The following is a 7208-nucleotide window of genomic DNA, read 5'->3' on the forward strand; positions in this document are numbered from 1 at the left end:
AATAAAGAAAGGCAGTCCAGGTCACTAAAAGGCCTGTCCCAGGGTCAAGGTCTCTGGTGGCCACTATTCATTTATGAAGGTAATCACTATAGATTGCTACCACCACACTGTGGGTTGGAGCATTAAGACCCTCCTAAGCCAATTGCTTGTCTGAAGTGGGCCAGAATTGAGCCTTCTCTCCACTGCCTCAGGAATCATGTTGAGAAAGTCCATAAAAGATTTGTCTGATTGTTGTACAAGATTATAGAAGTAGATGAAGGGATATCTGGGTGTATAAGCCTTAAGAGACTTGAAAGAGAGACTGGCTACCTGGTAGAAGTAGGCATGTTAGCCAATAGAGCTTGGCTCAGTCCAAAATATTTGTAGATCTGAAAACTTGACTTTCATGCCCCTGGGGACAGGACAGGGCTCTTATTTGGGGCTCCTTGCAACGGGAGGAGAGGCTGCCCAGGGCAACATGAGACACATGAGACAACATGAGACAACATGAGACACAAGAAAGAGGAAAAGTGAGGGAGGAGAAATGTGTGTCAGACTCAGATGTCTTGTGCTTAGTGGAGTCCTGTAGTTTTTAGGCCACAGCCATATGCCCACATAGAGTCTCCAGTTGAGGGAGGCTGTTCTGGGTGGCCAGTCCTTGGTTCTGTCTCCTGGAAGATCAGTCCTTATGTAGAGACAACAGGTAAACTGAAATTAAAGAGAGTGAACCTCCCTATTTGGACAAAAGACAGAAAAGAATAAGGCAAAGCACATAGAACATGAAGGGGCCAACTTACCAAACAAACAAACTAACTAACTAACAAACAAAATGCAGAAAGAAGCACTAGATGTTGCTGTGGTAAGGGAATAAAGGACTGAGTTAGAAAAATTTAAAGATGATGACTGCAATCAAGAAGTAAACCAGGACCCTAGAGAGCTCAATGCCCATGTCCACATAGGTAGGGAGACCCACTCTGAGCACCAGATATTGCTTGTGATCCCAACCAAGACCCTTGGGATTTGGGGTAAGAAGGCATGGAGTCAACAACACAGAGTCCTGAAGTCAGACAAGTGGCAAAAGCAGACTCCTTTATTGCAGGAACTGGGTAAAGCTTTTTACCGCCTCCAAGAATCTCATTGGTTCTCAAGTAGCCAGCTGTGACACTGTCTTTTTCTCAATGGCTCGTCCCATTGCCTGATCTAGTATCAGTCATCTCTAGCATTGCTGGCAGATACTAGAATGGCTCAAGGAGGATGTATCAGAGGCAGATATCCCAGCATTGTGGCTGGGACTGCTTGGATAAGTTTCTCCTACATTATTATGTATCTTTCACTCAAATATATGTTGGGTGGTTACAGAATTTATTTACTCTATTACTTATACTTCTATCAGTACATTTCAACAAACAAAGTCAAGGTAGCCCAGACTTACGTAAACTGAGAACATCAAATTCAGGAGTGTTTAAAAATTGTTTAGCTCTTATTTAAGTTTAATAATGCAAAAATGAATGAAGAATGATCATGATATTAATCTTTATCTACAGTTGAAAAACAGAAGACAGACATATAAAATTTCATGTCTGTTTGAATGCCATAACTATTAACATTTATATTGGTTTAGAGAGAGGTCAATAAAAACATAGGTTATTGACATGTGTGTTTTCTTATGTACACCAAAAACTCACTTCTTTACAGAGAGAAATTTATAATTTTTTTCTGTCCAATGTGTAATGATAAGAAGAAAATGGGTTGAACTAATGACATAGTAATTGCTTTCACAAGGGGTTCTTCTGTGTTTGTAATGGGTTACTTTTCCTTATGAAAAATACTTGTCAGAATGCTGTGAAATGCTATAGCTGAAAGTTAATGGAGGCAATTTGCTGTCACATTAGTCATAAAAATGGGTGACTGAAAGGAAAATTGCATGTATAAGTGCATAGTTCTAGCTAACAAGTTCAGAGTAGTAATCTAATACATTGGTTATTTTTTCTTTTTCAGATTAAAACTCAGTACTGCTAATTTATGTTCATTGATCCAGCAAGGTAATCATGGCTTCCAGATGAGAAATGATGGGTGACAAGGATAGAAAGTATGAACCAATAGGTATTGGTCCTGTGTTAGTTGTAATAGTTCATCGTTGTTCCATATCTTCATAGTTAATAATCACAAAAATGCTCTTAAAACTTCACATATAAGGAGTAAAACTCACATCTGCTATGGCACACATTTGCCCTTATTCTTCCCATGGCTAGTGTCCTGAGTAGCTCTTTACTCACCTGTTATAGTTGTCTTTACCCTTTTTGTCTTCTCCAGATTCCTTGTACTCCACATGTCTTGGTCATTTTTCAAATGATTATCACTCTTTAGGGACTAGGATTAACTGTCACAAACTCCTTGAAAACATACTCCAAAAAGGTTTCAGCACATTCACTCACAATGTACTACAATATAGACATGTTGTGACAGAGGCTACACTAGGGATGCAGCAAAGAGACTTAAGGAATCATCAAGTCTGAGTCTTTCTGATTAGAATCGTAAAAGCATCATAGAAGATATTACATTGCATAGAGAATAAAGTGACTGATGTTAAAAGATACACTATGCATCAGGAGCTATATAAACTTTGAAAATTATATCTCAGGATGGAAATAGCAAAAGGCATCAGGAGAATGCTGATAGGGATGGATATTGAGGAGCTAGTGAGTACTCTTTCATAAAGGCCTTGCTTGCTGACATAGCAATTTGAGTTCCAGTGAATAGATACATGAGAACACTACAGAGAATTTCATTACTACTCCAACACCGATAATGACATATCTTCCAAAAGATTACTTTGTGATTAATATACAGTATAAATCCGAGGAGGGAAACTAGGGAAAAGACTTATGAAAAGGTAAATTCAAGCTGGGAGCAGTTGAACAGACATGGAGGTGAGGCACATCCCACCTTTTATATAAAGCACACTGTTATCTTTTGAAGGCAAGCTCGTGCTGTGAGCAAGTCCATTTGCTGTGACCTTCTGAAATGACAGAGGCTGCTCCATGAGATCCCATGAGTGACAACTTATTCTCTACATCTTTTGCTTCATGCTAGTACATCACTTTCTCCTTCTGATCTGACCGCTAATCCCCCCGTCAATAGAGCATGAGATAGTGACATGATTCTTTGACTCTTCAGTCAATAAGTAGGTGGTTTAGCAAAGATTAATAATGATGGCTATCAGCCTTTATAAGGCTGACATTTTCATCTAGACAGGTAAAAAGATGGATAATTAGATTGCAGAAGCATTCGAAGTAGTGACACTGGGCCCTCCATGAAAAAATACAATATTAATAGAAATCTGTGATTGTGCTAAAAGACTTGTATTTCATGATTTATGATGTACAACTTTTGAGCTGTAAATTCAATTGTACTTTCAAAGTTTCAGACGGTTTACTTATTGACAAACCCAAAATAAAAGACAGAATTTTGGCTGGAGAGATGGCTTATTTGTTAAGAGCATTAACTACCCTTCCAAGGGTTCTAGGTTTGATTCCTAACATCAATGTGACAGCTCACAACAGTCTATAGCTCCAATTCCAGGTGATACTACACCTTCTTCTCTATTCCAATGGAGTTGCACAACATCTAATACACAGACATATATGAAGGCAAAATACTCACACACATAAAAATACTTAAAAATCAAAATAGAATTTTCTTTCCATAAATAATTCTTTCTAGATACCGTGTTAATGGAAAGTCAATTGACAATTTGTATTTTAGCTAGTAATGTAGTTTTACAGAAATTTGTCTTCAATAACTGAAATAATAAAAGCAAGATTTATAAAACTAATGTTTTTAGATTGACAAATTGTGCCTTTAAAATGTGGGTCCTCTAACTGTTACAACAATCCAGGAAGACATCTATCAGAAAGATACCAATGTCAATAATCCCACTGCTATTTCCCCTAGTTTTAGGAGCAAGAAAGGTAAAACAATGAATTGAGGAATGATTGAGAGAAAAATCACACTTTTTGAATCCTAATATTGATCACTAAGAAAAGCATCCATCTGGTCCAAAATGATGTCAAGTTGTTCCATTTTCTGGGCTCAGAGCAAGAATTTTATGAGCTAAAGGATTTAGTTGAGAGAATAATAAAAGGCATAGAAACACAAGTATTTTGTAAAGTTTTGTTTGAAAGTCTAGAGGCATGACTTAGTAAAACAGTGCCTGCCTAGCAAACAAAAGGTCCTGAGTCCAATCTCTAATTTTGAAAATTAAAATACCAACCATCAAGTCAAAGTCTCCTTTGAAAACACTAAATTCAGCATTTAGAGAGTAGTTTTTAAACAGAAACAAAACCTAACCCCTGGGTTCAAAGACAAAGGCATGTGTCAACCAAGTAGAAATATGTTTTGTAGCAATGAATTATTTCTTAGTGTTTGGGAGACATATTTATACCTTGCAGTTCAGGAAAGCTTCAAATTCAGGATCTTCTTGCCATAGCTTCCTAGTGCTGAGAAGGCAAAAATGTTATCTCACCAAGCACCACAATGATATTTATATAATTAAATATTTGAATATACCTTTGATCAAATTGCTTATCTTAATTAAGGTTTTGATTGCTGTAAAGAGACACCATAACCAAGGCAACTTAAAGGCAAACATTTATTTGGGACTGGCTTAAAGATTCAGACAGAGGTTTAGTTCACTATCATCGTATCAGAGAACATGGCAGTAGGCACGTAGACATGGTGGGAATTCTGCATTTTGATCCAAAGGCAATGAGAAGAGACTGTCTTCCAGGCAGCTAATAGTAGGGTATTAAAGCCCACTCTCACAGTGACACACTTCTTTCAACTAGGCCACACCTACTCCAATAAGGCTGCAAGATACAAGGCTGCATCTACTCCAACATTGTCACACCTCCCAATAGTACCACTCCCTAGGCAAAGCTCCACAGTACTTTTCATAAATTTGTAAAAACTATATTCATACAAATTTTAACATTGTTCTCTAAAATGATTAATTTGAAATGATTTGTCATGTTATTCATATTGGAATATTAAATGCAATAGGACATAATTTAGTAGTATATTTATAATGTCTTGTTTGAGATTTTATATAATCTATAATTTCTTAGAAGTCTAAGTCTCATTTAATTTTCTCATTGCACTTGTATTTCCTACCCTCTTGCCCTACACAGTGTTTTGTTGTTATTGTTGTTGTTATTTTTGTTTGTTTTGTAACAGAGTCTCTCTATGCATATACCCCAGCAATCCTTGAATCATTAGGTAGACCATCCTGGTCTCAAGATGTAGGAATCCATATGCCTCAGCTTATAAAATTTTTTGTTTTTACTAAAGGTATGTGTTGCCATGCCCAGCTTATCACACCCTATTTTATCTGATATAACAGTATTTAAAAAATATTATGGATAACTTAAATCTAACATTCATGATACATCACAATTAGTATTTCTTGTACAATGTCTAGCTTTAATGATTATGGACAGAAATACTTCACATATCTAACAACCCCTTCTTAAAATTTAAATTAAATTATTTTATCTGTAGCTATGCATTGACAAGGGCTGTTTAAAAACATACTGCAGTCCTTTTAAAATATTATAATACTAATTATAGAATAATATCAAGTTAGTGTTAAAATGTTGATTGACTCATAAACCTGTATACACAGGTTCACTTGTGGCTCAAATGTTTATTTAAATATGACCCAAGTAAACTCCATACATTTGATAAAGGAACTCTGAAAATAATTTTAGTCTTTTTTGTCTTAGAATTCTCTAATGGAACTTTTACTGATGAAAGAGAAAATCTGTTTCTATACCAATACCATAAAGTTTGTATTACTATTGTTCTATATAGTACAGTTTTAGGTCTGGGATGGTGATACTTCCAGAAGTTCTTTTACTATTCAGAATCACTTTAGCTATCCTGGTTTTGTTTGTTTTGTTTTTTCTTTCTTTTTCTCCCATTTACTTCTTATGAAGAAGAGGGCTACTGATTTCTTTCAGTTAATTTTGTGTCTAGCCACTTTGCTGAAGGTGTTTATCAGCTGTAGAATTTCTCTTGTAAAACTTTTGGGGTCATTTATATCTACTATCACAGCATCTGCATATAGGGATTTGTTAACTTCTTTTTTTTCAATTTGTATCCCCTTGATTTACTTTAGTTGTCTTATTGCTCTAGAGAAAATCTTCAAGAACTATATTGAAGAGATATGGGGTCAGTGGACAGCTCTATCTTGTCTCTGATTTCAGTGCAAATGGTTTAAGTTTCTCCACAGTAGAGGAGAAACCCACTTACAAAACTTTGACCCCAAATTAGTCTTGTCTAAAAAAATGCAGAAACAAAGATGGAGCAGAGACTGAAAGGATGGCCAACCAGTGACTGGACCATTTTGAAATCTATTCCATGGACGGGCAACCATCTCTCACACTATTAATGATGCAATGTTGTGGTTGTAGACAGGATTCTAGCATAGCATCCCTCTGAGAGGCTCTACCCAGGTGCTGACTGAAACAGATGCAGATACCCTCAGACAAACATTGAACAGAGGTGGAGGCCCTCTGTAAAATAGTTAGGGAAAGGATTAAAGTTCCTTAAGAAGATGGCAACACCACAGGAAGATCAACAGTGTCAACTAACTTGGAACCCTGGGGGCTCCCAGATACTGAACTACCAATTAAAGAGTATATGGAGGGGTGGATAGTTCAAACCCCTCAACATATAAGTAGTAGAGGGCTGCCATGTTTGCCCTAAGTGGGAGATGATGTACCTAATCCTTAAGAGACTTGAAGCACCAGGATATGGGGATGGGGAGAAAGTCTACAAGGGGGAATGGATGGGCTGCAACATCTGGGATGTAATTAATTAATTAATTAATTAAAAGAGAAAAAGACAGATGGAAAGAACAAAAGAAAGAGAGAAAGAAAGAAAGAAAGAGAGAAAGAAAGAAAGAAAGAAAGAAAGAAAGAAAGAAAGAAAGAAAGAAAGAAACAAATTCTGAATCTGGGCTCTCTTCAAATAGTTATCATGAATACGAAATGTGGCTCATTGACTGATTTTATATTTTATTTACTTTTATTAATTTATTAAAACATTGTTTAGTATACATGTATATATGCATGTGTTATGTTTGACTATGTGGGGTGGTGATCAGATTTCATATTTCTTTCTTTCCTTCCTTTTTTATCTCTCTCTCTCTCTCTCTCTCTCTCTCT

The sequence above is a fragment of the Arvicanthis niloticus genome, chromosome 5, assembly GCF_011762505.2.
Source record: "Arvicanthis niloticus isolate mArvNil1 chromosome 5, mArvNil1.pat.X, whole genome shotgun sequence".
In the NCBI taxonomy this organism is placed as follows: Eukaryota; Metazoa; Chordata; class Mammalia; order Rodentia; family Muridae; genus Arvicanthis; species Arvicanthis niloticus.